This window comes from Podarcis muralis, chromosome 4 (assembly GCF_964188315.1).
Source record: "Podarcis muralis chromosome 4, rPodMur119.hap1.1, whole genome shotgun sequence".
Classification (NCBI taxonomy): domain Eukaryota; kingdom Metazoa; phylum Chordata; class Lepidosauria; order Squamata; family Lacertidae; genus Podarcis; species Podarcis muralis.
The window spans coordinates 69350221-69375465 of NC_135658.1; the positions used below are offsets into that span (position 1 = coordinate 69350221).

Here is a 25245-nt window from a genome sequence, read left to right on the forward strand (position 1 = left end):
GGAACGATATCTCCCTGCGATAAACTCTGATTTTGTGTTCTGCTGAAGTGAAATCCTTCCAGGAAGCCTGTCTTAACTCTCAGAAGATCCGTCCATCAAACATTCACGACCCTTTCGTTTATCTGATCTGCTGAAGTTGTTTGTTTATAGTGCCGGAAGAGAGAGAAACCTCTCGGGTGAAGGCAGCCCCCGCTGAATGTAGTCATATTGAGTTCTTCTCATCCAGAGGATCCGAGAAGGCCAGATGCAATCAATGCTGCCCTTGGCATATCTGCTGCGGGATCATCTTCAAGGTATGTGGGCTCATTTTAATCTGATCTTGAACGAATGCCAGGCAGAGTTGCTCTCAAAACAGTTGTTAAATTAATTACTTTTCCACTGCCTGTAAGATGAACCTGATCATACGTGTAACAAGGTTAACGTTACCGTTGGTTGATAAGGTAGGTTGGAGGAATGAGCTCAACTAGTTCCCTAGCTCAAGGGCAAAGTACTAATAATCCATGGTCAGGATAATGGCAGAGGTGCCATCTTCTCAAGCTGATTGTCCTGAATCATGGGGCACCTGGCGGCAAGACCTGGCAGGGTGCACAAATCCCATGGCAAATGCTAGTGCATAATCTGGCAAGCCAATGAGTCCAAAGTCTAGCCAGGCCAGGTTTCCACCTCTGCAGCTGGGGAAACCCAGCCAGATGGGCGGGGTATTATTATCATTAATAATAATAATAATAATAATAATAATTACCTGGGGGTCAGGGCACCTGGAGGTCAGCCCCGCATAAGCACAGTCCCGATGAGATCTCAGGACCATCCAAGCTGTGGTCCAACCACTGTGGGAAGGTGACCAGAAACAGCATCTCTGCTCTGCTTCCTTTTGGTACTTGGCATATAATAAAAAATTATTATTATTATTATTATTATTGTTGTTGTTATATCCCGCCCATCTGGCTGGGTTTCCACAGCCACTCTGGGCTGCTCCCAACGGAACATTAAAAACACGATAAAAGATCAAACATTAAAGACTTCCCTAAACAGGGCTGCTTTCAGGTGTCTTCTGAAAGTCAGATAGTTGTTTATTTCCTTGACATCTGATGGGAGGGCGTTCCACAGGGTGGACACCACTACCGAGAAGGCCCTCTGCCAGGTTCCCTGTAGCTTCACTTCTCGCAGTGAGAAAACTGCCAAAAGGCCCTCTGAGCTGGACCTCAGTGTCCGGGCAGAATGATGGGGGGTGGAGATGTTCCTTCAAGTATACTGGGCCGAGGCATACCGATTGCGACATCTGGGCTTGACGAGGCATGTGACCCTCACCTGTTCTGAGCCTTTTCCAGCTGAGGACTCACAACCCCCTCTCAGAGCTAGCAAGCCCCACCTGGCCAGCTAAGGATCTGGGCTGCAGGCCCTTGCCTACCTCAGCTTCCTAGAGCTTACCTCCCACTGCTCCCTATGCCTCAGGGCCCACCGTGTTCATGGAGACAGGGCCCCCTCTGGCTCTGGTGATGGGTCCTGCTGCTCTGGTTCCTGGGCATTGACCCCCACCTCCTTGCCATCCTCCATCACCCTGTGAGTACTTCCTGCCACACCAATCCTCTTCCTCTTTGTCCTGACAATTCATGACATTGAGGGGGCCCTGACATGACATCATGTGATGTCCGGACATTGCCCGTGCGACGTTGTGCAATGTCATGAGGAGCCAGGCGGCATGAATGCAATCTATGCCATGGTATAATATGAAGAAGTAAGGGGGGGAAGTTAGAGTCATAAATCTCAGGTATTTTCTTCACTATGGTAAGAGTTTGAATTCCTGCTGTGTTGATTATGTGAGAGAAGCAACGGCAAGGAGGCGGAAGAACAATAGCAAGTCTGTTTTCTGAGAGCAAATGTCTAGCACCTGGCTGAACTACAGTTCTTGGACTTGCTTCTGAGAAGCAGAAGAGCAACACCTGAGTGAAAATTAAGTTGACTGAGGCCATCCTCTAAAACTAAGGGAAAATGCAGCTTGGTCAAAGCTGCTAATTTACCACTGTCCAACGCTTTACAGTAGGAGCTTGAAGAAATGGAAGCAGCTTGCATTACATCACCACAATGTAAGATCAGAGCCCTATTAACAAGAGACATGTCTGACTGTTCTTGATGGAGGTGACTTCCTTAGGTTTGGTGTTGAGGTGCAACTTTAAATTTGCTTCTTCTGAGTGTTAAGGATTTAGCAATGAGACTTTGGCGTGCTAACTGATTCTGTGACCCTTGAAGTGTCTGCGTCCAACTACTTAGAGGGACAAGACTGAGCAGTAGCAGGTCTCTGATGCCCTTAGATGTCTGGGGCTCCATGTGCATGACACTGGCTGACATTGAGCAACCTGTGACCAAGCCTGATCACAGGAGAGCAAAGAATACACTCAAACCTATCCAGAAACAACAGAGGAACGTAACCAAGCTTCTATCATAATTTAATTTTGCATTTCTGTAAGGGAAAAGAACCCAGTTTTAGCGGCAGACAAAGTGCCTAGGATTGTATTGGTTGTTTTTCTTCATTAAATGCTATTTATCTTCAGTATTGATTGGACAGGATAATAACAAGACAGACAGATGTGAGTGATACAAGAAAGATGTTTCCCCTCTTGAGAATATGCTTGATACGGGAGGGCCATTAAGATATTTCTGTTATCTCTACCTCTTTGATATGAGGAGCTGTCCAATAGCAGGGTCCATTTTACAAGCTGCTAATTTTCTGCCTTTGAAACCTTAAGTGCTGTAATTTTTCTTTCCTCTAATGATTTTTGAAAAAGACCATGGCTTCTTACAGGATTGGTAAATACTCATGTATCTCTGTGCTTGACTGTAATGATGGGACTGTTAAAAATATTGAAATTTTGCTGATTGCTTCAGAGAACACACAGAGCTTTTTTGGGAGGGGACGATAAGAAAAGGAAATACAATACAAAGCAGCTGGGATACTGCCTTGAAAAATAAATCTGTGAGCGCCCATTAAATGAATACTGTACTTGCATATTGATGAGAAGGTTGTTGTCAATTTGATCAATCTTAGTTTCTCATTTTCACTGTCTTTCAGACACCCTGTAACGTCAAACTTGAGTTGTTGTGCGAGCGCAAAATAGATTTTTCATGTAATTTCTTTTAGCACATGCAAAAATGAGAGAAGTTATACGGATGAATAACATGGGAAAATGCCTCTCACTTTTAAAGAGCATATCCTTTATTCAAATGCAGGTTTCAAGGCGAAGGTACAGAAGATCAGCTCATTACAGCCAAATACAACTGCTCCCATATTTATTTTAGCCACTGCACAAGAATGCTGAATTACCAATCATTACTCCGAATCTGGGTCCAAGCCAGTTAACAAGAAAAACAATCAGCAAGCCTTAAAAATCTTTAATTGGATTCCATTGTTGGCTGAAAGTATACAGTTAGTTTACAGAACTGATAAAGTGGAGGCAGGGAAGGTCTTGCTACAAGGCTCATCCTACATCAATGAGCTCCCTCCCAGTGGTGGTGGATTTACCTGAGGGTAACAACAGCATCTACAGCAGGCATCAGCATTCTTTTAATCTGGAAGCTTCCATTTTAAGTCTGGAAGCTTCCATTTTAAGATTTCACAATGCCTTGGAAAGAATCTGTGTCAGGGCCATTGTGAGGAATTAAAATGGTGGTTCTCTGACCCACACTGGGTACTACTCAGAGTTGATGTGGGGTGGTGGTTTACACATAGAATACCGAAACAATATGAAGGCATGACATTGTCTTACTGCAAAAAAACAACAAACAAACAACAACAAAAAACAACAACAAAAAACCCCACACTGCCTCCACAAACCATTTTCAGATTCTTGAAGGAAGATAGAAATTCAAAAAATAAATAGGCTTCTGAAAGGTCCACCTTTTGGCCTTGAGAATGGGACATTTCTTCCTTCCATGGTTAACACACCATGGTTCAATGCAAGGATTGCTAGGAAAAGAGCAAGAGTATTGGGGAAGGAGCTGAGAAGGGTCAAAAGCCCCCCAAGAAAAGCCGAATGTGGTAGAGACAAAGCCAGAGGTCAGACTGTGGCTTGTTTGTTCTGCAGAAGAAGAATGGAAAAGGTGTATGAAAAAAGCATCACCTCCCAGCGTGGTCTCAATGCTGTCACAGTGAGAGCTGGTATGGGCAGATATCCTTTCCTACCTTACCGTGAAGGTGTTCTGTGTCAGTGACATATAAGAGTTACAAAGTTCTTCTTGGGTCTAGGTTTGTGGGACAGTAGCAGTCACACACTTTGCTTTATGTGTGTGTGCAACTATGATTTGTCGTGACTAGCATCAAACTGCAGCTTGAGTTATTTTTTATCTGGCTGCTTCCCACTAGAGGGGTGTTATAAAAAAGTCATTGTTTTTTGGAGGAAGCTAGGAATATTGTGAACAGCTGCATGGAATTTAATTGGAGCTTGCAGGTGACAGTCATGGATGTGAAGTGACCAAGGCTGAACACAGACAGATATATGTAATGCTTCACTGGAAATGTTTTCCATATTCAGACTCTTGCCTTTTCTTTCTTGAAGTAAACACATTCATAACTTATCCATCACTGCAAGGTGAGTAAAGCTTCCCCACTTTTGAAAGGGTGTGAAGTAGATCGAAAGGTCGGAAGGCGTCCAACATGCTACTGGGGAAGAGCGGAGGGCAAGTACAAGTAGATCCAGAGCTGATGAAGTGGCTGGGCCAAAGCCGAAAGGACGCTCAGTTGCGGATATGCCTGGAAGCGAAAGGAAAGTCCAATGCTGTAAAGAAAATATTGCATAGGAACCTGGAATGTAAGAACCATGAACCTGGGTAAGTTGGAGGTGGTCAAAAATGAGATGGCAAGAATAAATATTGACATCCTGGGCATCAGTGAACTAAAATGGACGGGAATGGGCGAATTCAGTTCGGATGACCATCACGTCTACTACTGTGGGCAAGAAACCCGTAAAAGAAATGGAGTGGCCCTCATAGTCAACAAAAGAGTGGCGAAAGCTGTACTGGGATGCAATCTCAAAAATGATAGAATGATCTCGATACGAATCCAAGGCAGACCTTTTAACATCACAGTAATCCAAGTTTATGCCCCAACTACTGGTGCTGAAGAAACTGAAATTGACCAATTCTATGAAGACTTACAACACCTTATAGAAGTGACACCAAAGAAGGATGTTCTTCTCATTATAGGGGACTGGAATGCTAAAGTAGGGAATCAAGAGATAAAAGGAACAACTGGCAAGTTTGGCCTTGGAAATCAAAACGAAGCAGGGCAAAGGCTAATAGAGTTCTGTCAAGAGAACAAGCTGGTCATCACAAACACGCTTTTCCAACAACACAAGAGACGACTCTACACATGGACATCACCAGATGGGCAGCATCGAAATCAGATTGATTATATTCTCTGCAGCCAAAGATGGAGAAGCTCTATACAGTCAGCAAAAACAAGACCTGGAGCTGACTGTGACTCAGATCATCAGCTTCTTATAGCAAAATTCAAGCTTAAACTGAAGAAAGTAGGAAAAACCACTGGGCCGGTAAGATACAATCTAAGTCAAATCTCTTATGAATACACAGTGGAAGTGACGAACAGGTTTAAGGATTTAGATTTGGTGGACAGAGCACCTGAAGAACTATGGATGGAGGCTCGTAACATTGTACAGGAGGCAGCAACGAAAACCATCCCAATGGAAAGGAAATGCAAGAAAGCAAAATGGCTGTCCAACGAGGCCTTACAAATAGCGGAGGAGAGAAGGCAAGCAAAATGTGAGGGAGATAGTGAAAGATACAGGAAATTGAATGCAGATTTCCAAAGAACAGCAAGGAGAGACAAGAAGGCCTTCTTAAATGAGCAATGCAAACAAATAGAGGAAAACAACAGAATGGGAAGAACCAGAGATCTGTTCAAGAAAATTGGAGATATGAAAGGAACATTTCGTACAAAGATTACCATAATAAAAGACAAAAGTGGAAAGGACCTAACAGAAGCAGAAGACATCAAGAAGAGGTGGCAAGAATACACAGAGGAACTATACCAGAAAGAAATGGATGCCTCGTACACCCCAGGTAGTGTGGTCGCTGACCTTGAGCCAGACATCCTGGAAAGTGAAGTCAAATGGGCCTTAGAAAGCACTGCAAATAACAAGGCCAGTGGAAGTGATGGTATTCCAGCTGAACTATTTAAAATTTTAAAAGATGATGCTGTTAAGGTGCTACACTCAATATGCCAGCAAATTTGGAAAACTCAGCAGTGGCCAGAAGATTGGAAAAGATCAGTCTACATCCCAATCCCAAAGAAGGGCAGTGCCAAAGAATGTTCCAACTACCGCACAATTGCACTCATTTCACACGCTAGCAAGGTTATGCTTAAAATTCTACAAGGAAGGCTCAAGCAGTATGTGGATCGAGAACTCCCAGAAGTGCAAGCTGGATTTAGAAGAGGCAGAGGAACCAGAGACCAGATTGCAAACATGCGCTGGATTATGGAGAAAGCTAGAGAGTTCCAGAAAGACATCTACTTCTGCTTCATTGACTATGCAAAAGCCTTTGACTGTGTCGACCACAGCAAACTATGGCAAGTTCTTAAAGAAATGGGAGTGCCTGGTCACCTCATCTGTCTCCTGAGAAATCTCTATGTGGGACAAGAAGCTACAGTTAGAACTGGATATGGAACAACTGATTGGTTCAAAATTGGGAAAGGAGTACGACAAGGCTGTATTTTGTCTCCCTGCTTATTTAATTTATATGCAGAATACATCATGCGAAAGGCTGGGCTGGATGAATCCCAAGCTGGAATTAAGATTGCCGGAAGAAATATCAACAACCTCAGATATGCAGATGACACAACCTTGATGGCAGAAAGTGAGGAGGAATTAAAGAACCTTTTAATGAGGGTGAAAGAGGAGAGCGCAAAATATGGTCTGAAGCTCAATATCAAAAAAACGAAGATCATGGCCACTGGTCCCATCACCTCCTGGCAAATAGAAGGGGAAGAAATGGAGGCAGTGAGAGATTTTACTTTCTTGGGCTCCATGATCACTGCAGATGGTGACAGCAGCCACGAAATTAAAAGACGCCTGCTTCTTGGGAGAAGGGCAATGACAGGCCTAGACAGCATCTTGAGAAGTAGAGATGTCACCTTGCCAACAAAGGTCCGTATAGTTAAAGCCATGGTCTTCCCAGTAGTGATGTATGGAAGTGAGAGCTGGACCATAAAGAAGGGTGATCGCCGAAGAATTGATGCTTTTGAATTATGGTGCTGGAGAAGACTCTTGAGAGTCCCATGGAATGCATCCATTCTTAAGGAAATCAGACCTGAGTGCTCACTGGAAGGACAGATCGTGAAGCTGAGGCTCCAGTACTTTGGCCACCTCATGAGAAGAGAAGACTCCCTGGAGAAGACACTGATGCTGGGAAAGATGGAGGGCACAAGGAGAAGGGGGCGACAGAGGACGAGATGGTTGGATAGTGTTTTCGAGGTTACCAGCTCGAGTTTGACCAAACTGCTGGAGGTAGTGGAGGACAGAGGTGCCTGGCGTGCTCTGGTCCATGGGGTCACGAAGAGTCGGACACGACTAAACGACTAAACAACAACAACAACAACGAAGTAGATCGATGATAGAATATCAGGATTTGAATCCAAACTGTACCACACAGTGTCCTCAGATCCATCAATCCATTTAGTCACCCACTTGCAGGTTTTTACTCCTCTCTCAACAAAAAATGATGCTATACTTTATATTGCAGTTTTAAGATGCCAGTGAATTGTTCTTCTGTGTTCACGTTACCGGTTTTCTTAGCTCTGCTCCCTGTGGCCATTTCATCACATGGCAGCTGACTCTACTATTTCTCATGCTGAACTATTGGTATCTGAAGAAGTGTGCATGCACACGAAAGCTCATACCAAGAACTAACTTAGTTGGTCTTTAAGGTGCTACTGGAAGGAATTTTTTTTGTTTTGACTATGGCAGACCAACACGGCTACCCATCTGTTATTGGTGTGCATGTTATAAACTAGATTTGGCTTCAGATTTGTACTGACACGACAAGCCACAGTTGGTCTTAAATCACAGTTTAATCATGATGATGCCTCTCTGCTGCTGCGTGGGTTCTCACATGAAACACCCCACCCCATTCCTGTACTGCTCAGCCCTGGGCCTCTGTTGGATGACATTGGGTTCTACTATACTGAGAGAATGAGGAAATCTTTCACTTTATTCATGCCATTGCATTATTTCATACATCTCTGTCATGTCCCCCCCCCCCTTGCCATTTTCCTAAACTCAAAAGCCTCAAATGTTGAAACCATTCCTCCTAGGGGAGTTGCTCCAGCCCCTTGGCCATTTTGGTTTCCCTTTTCTGAAATTTTCTAGAGTACTGCAGGGCGTCCAAGCAGGCAGGGCACTGGGATTCTTGTTCCTTGCCACAAGTAGTGAGTACAAGGGTGTGTGGAATGTACCGTATTTTTTTGCTCTGTAAGATGCACCAGACCATAAGATGCACCTAGTTTTTGGAGGAGGAAAACAAGAAAAAAAATATTCTGAATCTCAGAAGCCAGAACAGCAAGAGGGATTGCTGCGCAGCAAAAGCAGCAATCCCTCTTGCTGTTCTGGCTTCTGGGATAGCTGCGCAGCCTGCATTCGCTCCATAAGACACACACACATTTCCCCTTACTTTTTAGGAGGGAAAAAGTGGGTCTTATAGAGCAAAAAATACGTGCCCTATGTGCAGATATCTGGTGGACAACCTTAGCACAATCAGACCCTTCAAATTTCCTTATATCCTAGGATTTACAGAAGCCTTTCCGGTTTCTGATTTGATCCCAGAATGTCCCACTTTCCCTTAAGGTGCCCCTATTTTCATCGGACAAATATTGGAGGGTATGGAGTTATGTGACCCCCTGAGTCAAGGAGATAAGTAACTATATAATCTTTAGAAGATATCTGAAGGCAGCCCTGTATAGGGAAGCTTTTTTAAAAAAAAAATAATGTTCAATGTTTTATTATTTTAATACATGTATTGGAAGCTACCCAGAGTGGCTGGGGCAACCCAGTCAGATGGGTAGGGTATTATCTTCTTCTTCTTCTTCTTCTTCTTCTTCTTCTTCTTCTTCTTCTTCTTCTTCTTCTTCTTCTTTTGGAATAGGTTGTCCCTATTTTTATCGGAGAAATGTTGGAGAGTATGATTGTTACATTATCCTAATAACGGACCGGGAGTGGCGGTGCTTTTAGGCTTCCATGAGGGCTCCAGAATGAATCAAATTACAAAGTGTATTCAATGACTCAATTAGGTTAGAGGTTAGGCAGCTTTTAAAAATGGCATTTGAGTCTTCCGGAGCTCCCAGCCTGGTGTGCATACCTGATGTGAGTACCTCATCATCCATTTAAATCGAGGTCAGCAAAGTTTTGCTGTGTGTGCTACACTTCTTTTTTCCACATTCTGCCAGGTCAATATGGGGGCTTCTGGAGTCAAGAGGCTAGTGGCATATTTAACAGGGTTATGAATCTGAGGTTCTAAATAAGAGTGCCGTTTATTTGGATAATTATTTTTAAAACGTGCTCAGGTTTTTTGATCAGTCTGTGGTGATAACCCAGTTCAGGAATGGGCCTCAGGAAACAATGCTGCAACCATTAGATAGTTAACTCTCTTAATGGAAATCCAGATACTGATCACTGCAAGTGAAATGGAGTATAGTTTCACAGACTGAGTGGGGGAAAACAGACACCCCCCTTTTTATTTTAACCTCAAAAGTCACTGTGTTTCGCTTGGGTCCTTGGAACCATCCTAAAGGAACAGACTCTTCTGTGCTTGAGTAATACTTATGGATTTGGAAATGATTAACAGCAAAACCAAATGCAGCAACAAAGCTGTCCCGGGATTTTTATTTTGCAGGGGTGGACAAATAATATTGCTTACAAAGCTGGGTGCATCGTGGAATACTGGTAAGCAGTGATCTCATTTCTAGGGATATACTGTACATTCCTTTGCTTGCCTGTTGGCTCTAAAGTCGATGGGGGATTTAACAGCTGTTCTCATTTCCTGAAAAACAAAAGTGCATTGGATTCATTTACTCTTAAGCTTCAGTGCCTAAAGGTGTACCCAGTTTGATACACTGTTTGCAAATGAACAAAATTCAACATGGTTTTTAGCCAATAGGTAGGGTTGACTGCAACATGGTCTGCAACATAATCCATAGTTTGTATTCATGAATATTTGCTATAATAAGATCTTTCATAATTCCAACTCAAGGTTTCCTCTTCTCCTTTTCTTCACGTCATACCAAATATATTGGGGTAGGTATGAGTATATAAAGTGGTATTGAAATAGGTTTTACACAGCATAGACCCATTGGAATTAATGAACTTGACCAAGCTGGGGTCCATTAATTTCAATGCGTCTGGTCTGAGTAAAATTTTGTAGAATACCACCCATTGTAGACAGCTTCACTTGGATTAAATCTGCATTATTTAAAGCAAACAAACAAGTCTAGAGGGTTAAGAAAATGTACAGAAAATACCAAAGGATTAGTGCCAGACAGTGATGGACAAAATGAACAGAATTGAAATATGTATTATATTATTATTTCTTTATTTACTAATTTCAATTTATGAGTTACTCTCTATAAATCGTTTCAAAATGAATATATCAAAGGATCTTGCTTGAATGCCACCTGTCGTAAGTAAGGCTAGTTTTGCACATTTTCCAGTATGTAGGAGTGTTGTGGGAAAGTTTATTGATAACATTTGACACATTCTGAGGTTAGCTTTTAGTATGGATTTTCTTGTTTTACAACCTTTAAATGATGCATTAAATAATGTGGCAAAACAATGTAGCAAAAGCAAACAAGCTTTTGAAAAGGGGGGGGGGGAGGCAGCTAGTTATCTTTGATTCCATGACTGCACAATCAGTACATGACTGGTTGCCATGCAAATTGCCCCAGGGTAGTGGGTAAGGCAAAACACAAGCTAATTACCAGCTTAATGAGAGATTAATTTGCAAAACATTAGGCTCAGACACAACAGGAGTCAATTCCATGGACTGTTCAGCAGCTTACATTCCCTGTTTGCTACAGGTGAGAGGCTATCACTTGGAGAACTCTTAAAACATTCAGGTAGGTAGCCATGCTGGTCTGACGCAGTCGATACATAAAAAATAAAAAAAAATGTCCAGTAGCACCTTAGAGAAGGGTCTGGTGACTTCTGTTTCAGTGTCTCTGAAGAAGTGTGCATGCACACGAAAGCTTATACCAAGAACAAACATAGTCGGTCTCTAAGGTGCTACTGGACAATTTTTTTATTTCTTAAAACATTGTGAACATAAATGGCAAACTTGTACCTAACATAGTTTTGCCATAGACTGTAATTTCTGTATTGGGCAACTTCCAGCACATGTGCCTAATTAGACCTGGCAGCAGTATGAATTTGGATCATGAAACCATTTCCCTCAAACCACTTCCACCAACATGTGTGAAGTCAGGTGTGGGCCAGTTAAAGGCATGGCTATAAAGGAACAATTGGGAGCTTAGCGCATGCGCCCAATTATTCTGCGACAAGTGGGGCTACTTGGCAACCAGCTGACTGGCCTGACAGGGAGCCCCAATGGAACTGGCTGCCTGCATACCCTCCAATATTTTGAAACCAACATCTTTGACGCCATCTTCCCAATTTTTTCTTCGCCAGAGATGGACATCTGTCTTAAACCACACAGCCCCACATTTCTAAAGTTGCTGGGCCCCATGTGTAGCAGGAGACGAGGTGACTCTCTCATGCAACCCGCATCCTCGATCATTTCAAACTCAAATGCACTGTGGCAGGCAAATCTTAAAAATAACACGGTGAATATCAATGTCCTGCTTAGGAACTGGCACTAGTTCTACACCTGGGCAGTGGGCCATGTCCAGTGTTTGGTATTCAAAGTATGGATCCCGTCCAGGAGAATGCAATTTACTCTGTGTCTGCTGGATTACCTTACATAAGCACACCCTTCGCCTTCTGAAGGGATTTATTTTTGTTTTAATCTTCCATTGAGCAAACAAATGACCTTTGAAAGGATCTGGGGGAAAGTTTGACTTCGAAGGTATGCTGGGACTAAGCTGGAGGAATTTCTGGAATGGAGATCTTGCTAAGTGATTGAAGAGAGAGTAAGAAAAGAGGCTTGTGTTTCTTCACTGAAAAGTTGAGCAGTTTGCCAGAGAAGCCCCCTCTTCTTGTCTGGCGGTGCCATTTCATATTATATTGTGTTACAGTCCTTTTCAGAGACTGATGCTGGCAAACTAGGCAGAAGTATCATGTGGAAAGTGGCATATATGTTACCATGTGTGTATGATACGGATACCACACAAAGACTGTTCTGAATGACATCCATGTGGTAAACCATAAAGTGTAGGGCTGTGCTTCTCTGGTGGTGCAGAAATGAGGCATCCACGGTTGAGGAGATACAGTGGTGCCTCGCAAGACGAAAAGAATCTGTTCCGCGATTCTCTTCGTCTAGCAGTTTTTTTGTCTTGCGAAGCAACCCCATTAGCGGCTAAGCGGATTAGCGCTATTAGTGATTTAGCGGCTTAGCGGCTATTAAAGGCTTAGCGGCTAAGCTGTTAAAAGGCTATTAACGGCTTAGCGGCTTTGAAAAAGGGGGGGAAAGCGAGAAAAAAATGGCGAGACTCGCAAGACGTTTTCGTCTTGCGAAGCAAGCCCATAGGGGAATTCGTCTTGCGAAGCGCCTCCGAAACGGAAAACCCTTTCGTCTAGCGGGTTTTCCGTCTTGCGAGGCATTTGTCTTGCGGGGCACCACTGTACTGCTGAAAATAAAATGAGTGTTTGGAGATGATGATGATGATAATAATAATAATAATAATAATAATAATAATAATAATAATAATACTACAGTGGTACCTTAGGTTAAGAACTTAATTCATTCTGGAGGTCCATTCTTAACCTGAAACTGTTCTTAACCTGAGGTACCACTTTAGCTAATGGGGCCTCCCGCTGCCACCATGCAATTTCTGTTCTCATCCTGAAGTTCTTAACCTGAGGTACTATTTCTGGGTTAGCGGAGTCTGTAACCTGAAGCGTCTGTAACCCGAGGTACCACTGTATAATAATGGTTGTTTGTTGTTGTTGCAGTTTTGCTCTTAGCCCAAAAGTCCCCTTCAGAATTATGTATGTTTTCATTTTGTATGGAGCTGTTTGCCCTACCCCCACACATCTTGAATACAGTGCATTGTAGTGCCATCTAGTGCTGAAAGATATTATTCTGTAGAAGGCAAAATAGAAGGTGTGAGGGAGTACGACTTAAGATGGGAGATTATATAATACAATACAAAATTCTCTTCCGACTTGGCAGAAGACTACCTTCACTTGACATCTTTTCCTGTCACTTCAGTAATTCACCTCTGTGTTACATTTGGCTGTTCTGTTCTTTTCTTTTCTAGATGTTGTCATTCAATAATGGCACTTGCACATCTGTCCTTTATATGGATACCCTCCAGGAAATATAACATGGCTTACCGGTATATTGGCATAGTTATGATCTTGTGGGCATCATCATCATTTCTATTGTAAAATCTAACCACTAAAATGTGGTGATGAAACGACATTAGGCAGTAGAAGTTCAAAGGGGAAAAAAGTTATATACCATCTCAGCTTCTAAGATTTGTGGCTAGGACTAGGATGCGGGTGGCACTGTGGTCTAAACCACTGAGCCTCTTGGACACGCTAATTAGAAGGTCAGCGGTTCAAATCCACATGACAGTGAGCTCTTGTTGTTCTGTCCTAGCTCCTGCCAAACTAGCAGTTTGAAAGCACACCAGTGCAAGTAGATAAACAGGTACCGATGCAGCAGGAAGGTAAATGGCATTTCCGTACGCTCTGGTTTCCATCACGATGTCCTGTTGCGCCAGAAGCGGTTTAGTCATGCTGGCCACATGACCTGGAAAGTTATCTGTGGACAAACGCCGGCTCTCTTGGCCTGAAAGCGAGATGAGGGCCGCAGCCCATAGTCACCTTTGACTGGACTTAACCGTCCAGGGGTCCTTTACCTTTTAATGGTTCTCTCAATGACCCCAAGGGTGCACTGGCCCCCAAGGGTGGTACAGGGCAGAGCCTTCTTGGTGGCAGCACCCTGGTTTTGGAATTCCCTCTCAAAGAAGATCTGGTTATCCATCATGCTTTGTTTCCTTTAGATGACAGTGTTGTCTGGGCCTCTGGCACATAGTGGGACCTTGAATGTCTGAATGTTCTCTGCACACTATGCACTATCTTATTGGTATTTTGGTGTGTTTTAATTGTTATTTTCATGCTGATTTTAGCTGTATGATTGTTGTTAGCTGCTCTGAGCTCCTTCAGGAGGGAGGGTGGGATGTTAGTATTATTTTATTACCATACTATACATTTCTTGTTACTTTTAGCCAGGGTTTTTTTTCCAGCTGGAACTCAGTTCCAGAGCCTCTCAGGTGGGTGCCATTGCCAGTATAAGAGAACAAAGGAGTTTTTCACAGTGAGTTCTGGCACCCCTTTTTGTAGAAATATAGCATTGCTTTTAGCTGACAGAACAGGATGCTACTACCCATATCACTGCTAGAAAATTAAGTAAGGAAGTAAGTAAGTACTTGAGAACAAGGACATTTAAATGTGGCAAGCTAAACAGTCACCCATATTATTCAGTACCCATATTATGGATAATTAAGTTGCCACCAAGAATAGTTTGTTATATTACAACTTAGATTTTATTAGACAATGTTTTTTCCCAATGTATATCCTGCAATTTATATTGGTTTTTCTTTTTTTCTTTTGGTACCAGTATAGTTTTGGTTTAATGTATCTAATTTATCTTACACAGTATCAGACAGGAAAAATAAAAACCCCAAGATAAACACCATCAATTCTATTTATATTCCATGCCATACATTCAACACTAGATGGCATTGTTAAGCTAAGCCAGTTTCTATCTAAACCCTTGGTGGAGTGTTTGCCCGGATTATTTTCTTTCCTAGGTCGTTCTTGTGGCATTTGATATTGTATTGAGGCGTATTGATATTGTATTCCCTGTAAACAAGAGTTGCCTGATATAATGATGGCTTCTGCCCTTGAACCCACCTGCACCTCTTCTGTAAATATCAGCTGAGCCACCAATTCCTTCCAACATCTTGGTTATACATGAATCATCCTCAGTATTTTCAACAACTGGCTAAGTAAAACAGAGAGAGCAAAGCCACAAACTGCCCTATGGCATCCTGCCCTTGACTGGCCCTTCTTCTGAAGGTTGCAAAGTAGAAAGGTCTTCTTGACTGTATTTCCATGCAAGACCATATCAAAGACTGTTGTTGTTGTTGTTTCAACTTATATTTTACTTTTTCATTAAAACTGTATGCCCAGAAAAGAACAGAAAACACAGACAAGTACTCACTAAAATAAATAAAAACCTAACAAACATAAAAACCAGTAAAAAGAGCAGGATCAGCAAATTAAAGGTAAAGGACCCCTGACCATTAGGTCCACTCATGGCCGATTCTGGGGTTGCGGCGCTCATCTTGCTTTACTGGCTGAGGGAGCCGGCGTACAGCTTCCGGATCATGTAGCGGCACCTATTTATCTACTTGCACTTTGACGTGCTTTCGACCTGCTAGGTTGGCAGGAGCAAGGACCGAGCAACGGGATCTCACCCCGTTGCGGGGATTCGAACCGCCGACCTTCTGATCGGCAAGCCCTAGGCTCTGTGGTTTAACCCACAGCGCCACCCGCATCCCACGATCAGCAAATTATTAGGCATAAAAAGCCCAACTATACTAATAAGTTATCAGAGTTCACCTGAACTCGTAGGAAAAAATGGAACCTGATGGATCTAAATAAGAATGGCATTCCAAAGTTTTGGTGAAAAAGCAGCGTGTGTCCCTTAGTTCACCAGCTGAATCTCTAATGGTAGTGGAATAGAGAGCCTTTGACACTGATTAAGTCTTGAGAAGTTTTATAAAGGAGGAGGCACTTAGTGAGATATCCTGACCCCAAGCAGTTTCAGAGCCCAATTAGCCATCCTAGGTGCCATATGATTGCAGGGTCCAGGCCATATTCCAAATTCATCCTGTAGGAAACAAAACCATTTCAATGTGATAAACCTTCCTGCTGATGGAGTAATATCATATTGGATTTACTTATATGGTAAAAGAACCATTATAAAATACATCTGGAGTAACAGACCCCAAACAGCATGGAGTATAGCATGCAGTATAATGCAAACAAAACATACAAAACTTTGCATCCATCCCAAACACACTTCAAGATCATCTGAGCTCTCCTCTTTATTAACAAACTTCTTTTAACAGAACAGAGCATCAAATACTTCCTAACTCTATTCAATTTTTTGCAGCAACACACAACATAGAGATTCTTGACAGCCCTTTCCAATGGAGCCCAGTTAGCTCAAGCCTCCATTTATGCTTCTGGCAGAGAATTACAGCATGCCAGCATAAACATATTTTCAAAATTTAGGAAGGCTAAGTAAGTTTAACTCCTTATTGAGAGCCAGTGTGGTGTAGTGGTTAAGAGCGGTAGTCTCATAATCTGGGGAACCGGGTTCGCGTCTCTGCTCCTCCACATGCAGCTGCTGGGTGACCTTGGGCCAGTCACACTTCTTTGAAGTCTCTCAGCCCCACTCACCTCACAGAGTGTTTGTTGTGGGGAAGGAAGGGGAAGGAGAATGTTAGCTGCTTTGAGACTCCTGAAGGGGAGTGAAAGGCGGGATATCAAATCCAAATTCTTCTTCTTCTTCTTCTTATTCATCTGATAGTATTTCCAATTATCCAAACAGGGATAGTAGGCAAGTTACCCAATAACTTGGGATTGGGTCTCCCTCCCTCTGAAGGAGCATGCAGGTAGCTTGGGGTTTTTCCTGGATATGTCTCTGTCACTAGAAACTCAATTGTCCCCTGTGACTAGCAGTGCCTTTTCTCAGCTTTGGAAAGGAGGTGGGAGGGCTCTGGGACACTGACAGAAGCCTGTCAGCTTCTTCCCACAGCCTGGTGCTTTGCTTAGCTGGGTTTGGGAAGGCAGCGCAAAGGCGGGGGGGGGGGACACAAAATGTTGGCTTCGCCCAGAGCGCCTTAGTACCCAAGTCTGCCACTGCCCAAGGAATGCTCTACCAATAAAGATTCACAGGTTCCTTTTGTTTTATTTAGTCTTTGAAAACATGTTCTAGTCTTTAAAAACTGGTTTGCTAAAAACGTTTCTATTCCACCAAGCTTATGCAGGCAATTAAGCATAACCTGTACATTAACCTGTAACAGTAGATCTCTGGCATTTTTGGGGGGGTGGGGAAATTTTTGCATGTTGTTGTAAACCACTTTGATCTTTTCAATGAATAGTGGTATACAAACATTTTTATAAATAAAATAAATACAGAAACCCAAGCATACCAGGGAACAAGATGAAGAAGGAAGAGGCTTTTAACTATTGAAAAACCCACCTCCTCAGTTCTTTGCCTGATGCATGCTTTAGCTTTCTCGTTTATCTTTCCACACAAAAAATCTCCATCTGTAAAAAAATGAATCAATCAACTGTGTAGATTTCCTAAAATGGATACAAAGCCAATAATTGAGACTAGTGTCCTAGGCATGAGCTTGGAGGGAGCTCAAAGAGACTTCAGGGTTTAGAACTGTTCTCAGCACACGTTTAGGGGACCCCAAAAATATTCTCCCCAAACTCTATTGTGTCCTCTCCAGAGTGCCACCAATACTACTTGCTCAAATAAGAATGCCAAGCAACAGTTGGGCTACAGTTTTAGCTCTATGGACCTGGCTGGGGTCTGGAACAATTTGTTCAGATGCTTTTTCACTGATGCTGCGGTCAGAGGTGGAGCTAGCTGCTCCATCACCCGGAGCGGTGCACATACTGTGCACCTAGAGGTGGGGCCATGGGGGCGGGGCGAGTGTCCCATGGGGGTGAGATGGCCATGGGGGTGTGTGTGTGGAGCAAGCTGCCCTTGGAGGGCTGCTTCCTGAGCGTGTGTGTGTGGGGGGGCACGCGCTGCTTTGCCAGCAGCCTTCCTCCCTTCCCTCTTCCTTTTGACAGCTCAGGGGAGGCTCACCCCCCCCGGAAGCAGCCTGGGAGTGGGGGGCAATGGTGCGCCACATGCCTGCGACTCCCAAGCCTCCCCCGAGCTGTCAAAACACAGGGGGAAGGCTCAGGGTAGGCTTGGGAGTCGCGGGTGGACGGCCCGCCAAATGTCACCCCCCTCAGTGATGACACCCGGGGCGACCCGCCCCCCTTCGTCCACCCCTGGCTGCGGTACAAAGATAATTGAGAGAACAAAGCTTGATTTTTCATCAGCAAGCAATAAAATGTGATAAATATGTTACACAGACTGGCAAATGTTAGAATTAATAAGCTGAAATGTTGACGAATTACTGTTTGCATCCTTGACATATAATAATTGCTTCATTTGTCATGGAAATCTGGGGAACTTAAAATAGTGAGCACTTGCAATGGATTTCTCTTTCTCTTCAAATTGCAACTCATTCCACACCCAGGAGATCCAGGATGAATGTCTTTTCTATCAGCCGCAGGCAATAACTTATAGCATTTAAGCCCAGCCCCCCCCCCCCCGAATCTTCAACATTTAAAATAAGAGTCTAATCAAATTATTTCTGTTATTACTTCCAGAAGAAAGCATGCAGTTCTTCAGCAGATAATCAGTCACTGCTATAGACACAGCTCTATTTTCTTCAGCAATCTGTACCTGCCCACTTGGCAGTCTTAATTTGTCAATATGAGAAATTCGCTTTTCTGCAGAGAGGAACACTATTGAGTGGCTGGATATGTGCAACTTTAAATGGAAATGGCACCACAAATTGATTAAACTATAAATACCTTCTCGAGATAACAGCTTTTCTTTATTCCGGAGAAGATGAAATGCCTTTCCATTCATTGGCTACCACTCTTTTCCATGTGTTCAACAATTGCATGCCAAGAGGAGGAGCATCACAGAAGCATCAGGCTCCGCCTCCAATCTCCGCGCATTTTCTGGAAGAGGAAGGGGGCTGCTTCAGGCAGCAAATGCTGGGGGGTTGGAAAGAGACCAATGCAGCCTTCCCTTCACCTTCTAAGCTATCCTGTGATGGAAGGTAATCTTCTTCTTCTTTGGCTTTCACTAAGATTGTCTTCCATAAACACGGTTTTAACAATGAGTCTGTAAGTGATTGTGGAGGCCAATTCTGGATCCACACATCCTTCCACAGTGGGGACATTGCCAGCATCCAACTTGTTAGGCCAGTCAGCTTCTGTACGTGGAACAGGGAATGCATCTAGACCTTCACCTCAGGAAACAAAATGTCTTGGGCTGGTTATGTGACTGTACATATGGAGAGCCCTGTTCAGGCACTGGATGAACCTAGGTCTGCTACCCACCATAGAACAAGAGAACAGCTCCATAAGTTATGAAAAGTATATAAGTGCAATTGATAGGTAATACCAAATTAAGGGTCTAGTTTGAATGCAATATCCAATTCTGGTTTGGAGGGCAAGTATGAATGATAGTGCTCAGCAGCCAGCATTTCTGATATTTTGAACTACCGTGAGTTTATACTGAATTGTATTAATGGTTTGATGATGATGACTGTAATTGTTGTTATTGTTGGCATGCATCTGTCTTAGGAGACAATGAAGGAGTGCACCATTGGGGGTGTGTGTGAAGTAAAGCTGTTAGACCAATGCGGGAGAGACATGTTTTGTTGCAGCTGGGGCAGGCAAAGGCCTCTGGTTGTGCTGCTTCAGATACACCATGGCGTTTCTTCTCTCTATGGTCTTCCCAGTGGTTATTTCTCCTCTGGTCACTGCTGTGGATTTTGTTGTCTTTCTTTCTTTCTTTCTTTCTTTCTTTCTTTCTTTCTTTCTTTCCTTCCTTCCTTCCTTCCTTCCTTCCTTCCTTCCTTCCTTCCTTCCTTCCTTCCTTCTTTCTTTTATAAAAAATATATTCTTAAATAAAGTGACCTTAGTTCAACCCAACCTCTGTGTCTGTTTCTTCATTTGGCTATCCGGTCCCAATAAAGTGACTTCTTTTACTATTGGTAGAAATGATCAGAGCAAGGTGTACCTGCCCTATCGATAGGCATATACCCTCCAAACATTTCTCTGATGAAAATAGGGATGTCCCGTTCCATAATGATAATTTATACCCCACACATCTTACTGGGTTGCCCCAGCCACTCAGGGCAGCTTCCAACATATATAAAAAAATAATAAAACATTAAACATTGAAAAAACCTTCTCTGTACAGGACTGCCTTCAGATGGCTCGGGGGTCAGATAACTCCATACCCTCCAACATTTCTCCAATGAAAATAGGGACATTCTAAGGAAAACTGGGACATTCTGGGATCAAATCAGAAACCAGGACAGATCCTCTAAATCAGGGATGTCCCTGGAAAAGAAGGACACTTGAAGGGTCTGTAGTCATCTTTTTGGCCACTGTAAGAAACAGGATGCTGGAGGAGATAGGCTTCTGGTCTGATCCACCAGGATTCTTCTCATGTCCTTAATTCAGTGGCAGAGCACATGCTTAGAATGTAGAAGGGCCCAGTTTCAATCCAGCGCACTTCCAGTTAAAGGACCAGGATGATCAAGCCTTAAAACACTGCAGAACTGTTTCCCTGACAAAGTAGACAGCATTTGGCTACTACTGCTTGATGGACCAATAGCCTGACTTGGAATTACCGTATACAGTTCCATATGTTCAAACTATCTGCTTTTACTGCTTTTTCCCTTTGCTAGGTGCTCTGTTTGGATTTATGCAGCATTATCGCAGGAATCTCTCTAGTCTGTTATTTCGATCCTGAAAGTTAACGAAGAAGAAGAAGATGGCCCTGGGCTGAGATAATAGTTGTGGAATGATCACTGGAAAAGCACTGCTTTGAGCATTCCTTGGCAAGGAAAGACTTTGAATAAGAGCTGAAGAACTGCAGGGGGGAAATGTCATCCAACTGACTCATGGGAAGTGCCTGATGATCATAAAAAGCCATTGTGTGTTGGGATCAATTCCTAAGCAAACTGGAAGAGGAAGACAACTGCAGCAGATGCCCTTGTCACATGTTCTGGCTTTTATGAGCTCTGAACCCTTTGGCACTTTCCCAGGTGATTGATATATTACTTGGCCATTAAGTAATTTTCATAGTAACTCCTTAAGTCTTCACGAAATTGGTGCAAGTCCCTTCATTGCACCCCAAATGCACAAATAATTACATTCATGCCTCCTTATCTATTCTCCCAAATCAGAACACAAAAGACAATAGCTCATGTGTGAACTAGGGTCAATTTATCCTGAAGTTTTAAACCACTGTGTGTGTGTGTGTACACACACACACACACACACACACACAGTGCTCCCCCCCCAAATAATGTTTAGGGGTACTCTCATTTTCCTACTCATATTGAAATACTGCCCCCCAATGAGGCCAAACTTAGATTCACAAAATGTTTAGGGGTATGCATCCCCCTCCATCCCCCCAGAAAAAGCACTGTATATATATCTTATAGAAAAGTGGTATATAAATATTTTAAATACAAATACAAAATACAAATAGCTTCAGCCTAATCCCCTCCCCCCCATAAAATTGCTTTTTATAAGTAGGTTTTTCATTTTCATTTTAGACCTCTCATTCTCATATATGTTTAGAAACCGCTGCAAATGTATTTCTCAAAATCAAAATTCATGAAAAATTCATTTGCCGGAGATGTAGCCAATATTAGTCATACTTAGAGTAGATACTCTGAAATGAATGGATATCCTAGACCCATTAATTCCAGTGAGTCTAGTCTACATATAATTTAGTGGGAAATGAGGGTATAATCCTACATACACACACACCTGCCAGCAAAGCTGTGTGGAGCAACCCTGCTGCTCATAATGCCCATGGTGGAAGGTAGGTGGGGAACAGGATTATTGGACCCAATCCAGGTTCATTTCTGTGACAGGTCCAGGCTGAGCACAGTGGCCCAGCCCAAATTGGGTCTGATGGTGCTATGTAGTTGGCAGTGAGACTGTGTTAGGATCCAGTGCATCTTGGCTCAGCCATGCTTCCTCCCTGCCTTCAGAATGCCTTATTTGGGGGATTTTCACTGCCTCACATTCACCCACATGACCAGTGGACGGCAGGCAGCTGGCTTAGCTGGGAGAGCTGAAGAGAGGAATACCTCTGCTCATTCAAATGCCTGCCCCCTCTGCCTGGTATAAGGGGTGTGCATGTTGCTCTGTACAGCAATAAATCCAGCAGCTACAAAGTCAGACCAAAAATGTTTTAAATAGATATTAAAAAACAACCAGGCATCAATGGCAGCGAAGGCCTTGGAGGAGAAATGAGTTATGAATTCTTCTTTTATACATTATCCCCATACATTCTCTTTTCCATCTTACCATTGTGTCAGTCTCAATGGAATTTCATGATCTTTGACAGACAGGAGATAGGGAGGGAAAGGTCATTAAATGTCTATGAAATAAAATGTACAACGTGTGAGTTGAATGAAAAGAGGAATATTTGACATCTATGGATGTGGAAATGCAAATCCTGTTCTCAATTGCTCTGGTGACTTAAATGGCATTCAGTACTATTACATCCAATTTTTCATAGCTCAGAACTAGAATTACAGAGCAATTGTGGAAGAATTCAGCAAGGAGCAATAAAGTTAATGAGATATCCAGTGAGTTAAAAAGCAAAGATAAACAGCTGCTAATTTACCGAATTCGATGAAGCAAAAACCAAGGTTAAAATGCATTTCTAAAATTATTTCAGAAGAACAAATAGAACAGATGTAATTACATCTCATTTACGTGCAAATTAAGGTTACTGTGTGCATGCAGATTGTATAGAGGCATATAGATTTAAACTGAGGTGTGGATGAAAGGCAAGGCAGTGGCAAACAGACTTGGAGGAAAATAAGAACAAGAATGCAATGCTGACATTTCAAAACCTTGACATTTACCATAAGATTTTGGCCATAAGATTTCAAACTGTAGTACTAGAGGGAATCCTGGTGGGATTGCTGTCAATCTGGGATGTGAAAAAAAGAGAACGATGGCTTCATATTCCATCTTTTCAGCTGTTGTTCACTAAATGTACTGTAAAGTTGGAGTCAAACAGAGAGTGTGCCAGGGGTGTCTTGAGTTGTGTGCAGTGATGGGAGTGAAATCTGATTCGGTTTGCATCTTAATATCAACCTGAGGGTAGCCTGCAAAAAAAAAAAGGGGGGGGGCTGAGAATAGTCTTATTGTTATATTGCAAAGAAGCGAGGAATGCCAGGGCAGTAATTGATAGTGTTGCAGATCCAAGTTCCAGCTCCAACCACAATATAGCTATTTCTTTGCAGATTCGATGAATACGTCTTAATTGAAACACCCCACAGTACGTCTGCAGGTAGGACACTCCACATTGATACTCCTTACAAAGGAGAATTCTCTGCGTTTGACCTCTCCCACTAAACATATCAAAAATCCTCCCAGCAGAACTTTTATGGGTAGTGAGGTGTCTCCTGCATGTATCTGGTGATATTTGAAGGCCTTTGGTAACCAGCTACAACTTTTGTGTGTGGATAAAGATGCTCCTATCTGATCCAGCTCCATCTTTGAGACAATGGAAGGGCAGAATCCTTCTTTGTCAATGTCACCTTACAAGTGCTTGTTGCGTAGGTTTGTACGATTTGGAAGGGACTTACAGGTCATCCATTTCAACACCTACTTAATAGAAGAAATTCAAAGGTATAGCATATCCAAAAGATGACTGATCACCCTCTGCTTGAAAAACTGCAACAAGGAAGAACGCACCACCCCTCTAGGTAATTGAGTCTCCCACTGAACTGTTCTTACAGAGCTACTGTTTCCCCCTTTATGATGGTTATTTTAATGACATTTTTGCTAAGCCACACCATTTGGCACCAATAAGGCATATACAAATATTTTAAATAACACACCAAAATGTATATTGAAGTAAAGGCCTCCCTTTGATTGGATTAATGGAATGAAAACAGTCCTTGATTTAATTAAGGTTTTGTTACATTTGGTTTAGGCGAACTCTGCTGTCGTATCTGTGGATATATTGGTGAGAAATTTCAAGAGGATTTAAAAGCTGGTCTCAAGATAAGAGCATATCAAATGCTCTTATGAACAACCAGATAAATATTTTTGCCACATACAATCCTAATCCTTAGAAGCGAAGGAGCAATATTGTTTGATACAAGTTGGAAGGAAAAGATTTGATCCATCCTCTTCAAGCTCTAATACTGGGATTTTGGATAAAGTGAATGAGTTTCATCTTGTGAAAAATAAAAGTAGATTTTATTGAGTGGAGGAAAAGTTTTATAACAGAGCTGCATTAAGAGTTGTCAACTTTTCACTCTAAACTTTGTATAAAAAAGGTAGATGCTTTAGATAACAAGAGCCTCTTACTTTTATGAAAGGAGAGATTACTGAGGAATGGGGCCACATTCCTAGCCCTGCTCCTAGTGTTGGGCATCCTGCTGGCCCTGCCTCTGATCTCCACACATTAGTCCACCCACCATTAAGAAGCTGCTCATGTGTTTGGTTCTATGTGATTGAGACATGGGCACAATGTAATCACATGGCCTTTTCTCTTTCCTTTTAATGAGCAAGAAGATAAACCCATATGGGAAATTTATAGTTTAGATCAGGGGTTGCCAACCTGGTCCCTAGTGGGCGTTTCAGGATTCTAGGTGGGCGGCAGGGGGTTCTACGGCACAAGCTGAATCCTTGTTCCATCGAGCACTGGTGGGCGGTAAGGAAAATTTACCATCAAGAAAGATGCATTAGTGGGCGGTAGGTATAAAAAGGTTGACTACCCCTGGACCTAATGGTCAGGGGTCCCTTTACCTTTACCTTTACCCCTGGTTTAGATGGTAAAACTGGAATGTTAGTAGCATGGATAACAGTTCCATCTAAGTTTGGAAACTCTTTCACATGTGATTCTCAAAGATTACCCATGCTATTTATCAGTTTATTTTCAAATGCAGGAATGAATACTAAGAACGTAAGTACATAAGACAAGCCCTGCTGGTTTAGGCCAAAGGCCCATCTTGTCTGGCACTCAGTTTTCACAGTGGCCAGTCTGCAGGGGCAGAATGACCCATTTCGCTGCTTGAGGCGAAACAGGAAGTGCCGCCTTGCCTTGCTGCTGATGCCACTCCCGCCACTCCCATACCTGCTGCTGCATCAATTGCTGGCAGAGAAATGGTGCCACCATATCTCTCTC

The 25245-nt window shown here is 42.8% G+C and overlaps 1 long non-coding RNA gene across 1 annotated transcript; it reads left to right on the plus strand.

Annotated features, from left to right (window-relative positions):
• Positions 1–32: 32 nt before the first annotated feature.
• LOC144327533 (uncharacterized) lies at positions 33–24321 on the plus strand. The gene is made up of 3 exons (XR_013392643.1): positions 33–293; positions 20762–21121; positions 23351–24321. It is a non-coding gene; the product is annotated as an uncharacterized LOC144327533 (long non-coding RNA).
• Positions 24322–25245: the final 924 nt, after the last annotated feature.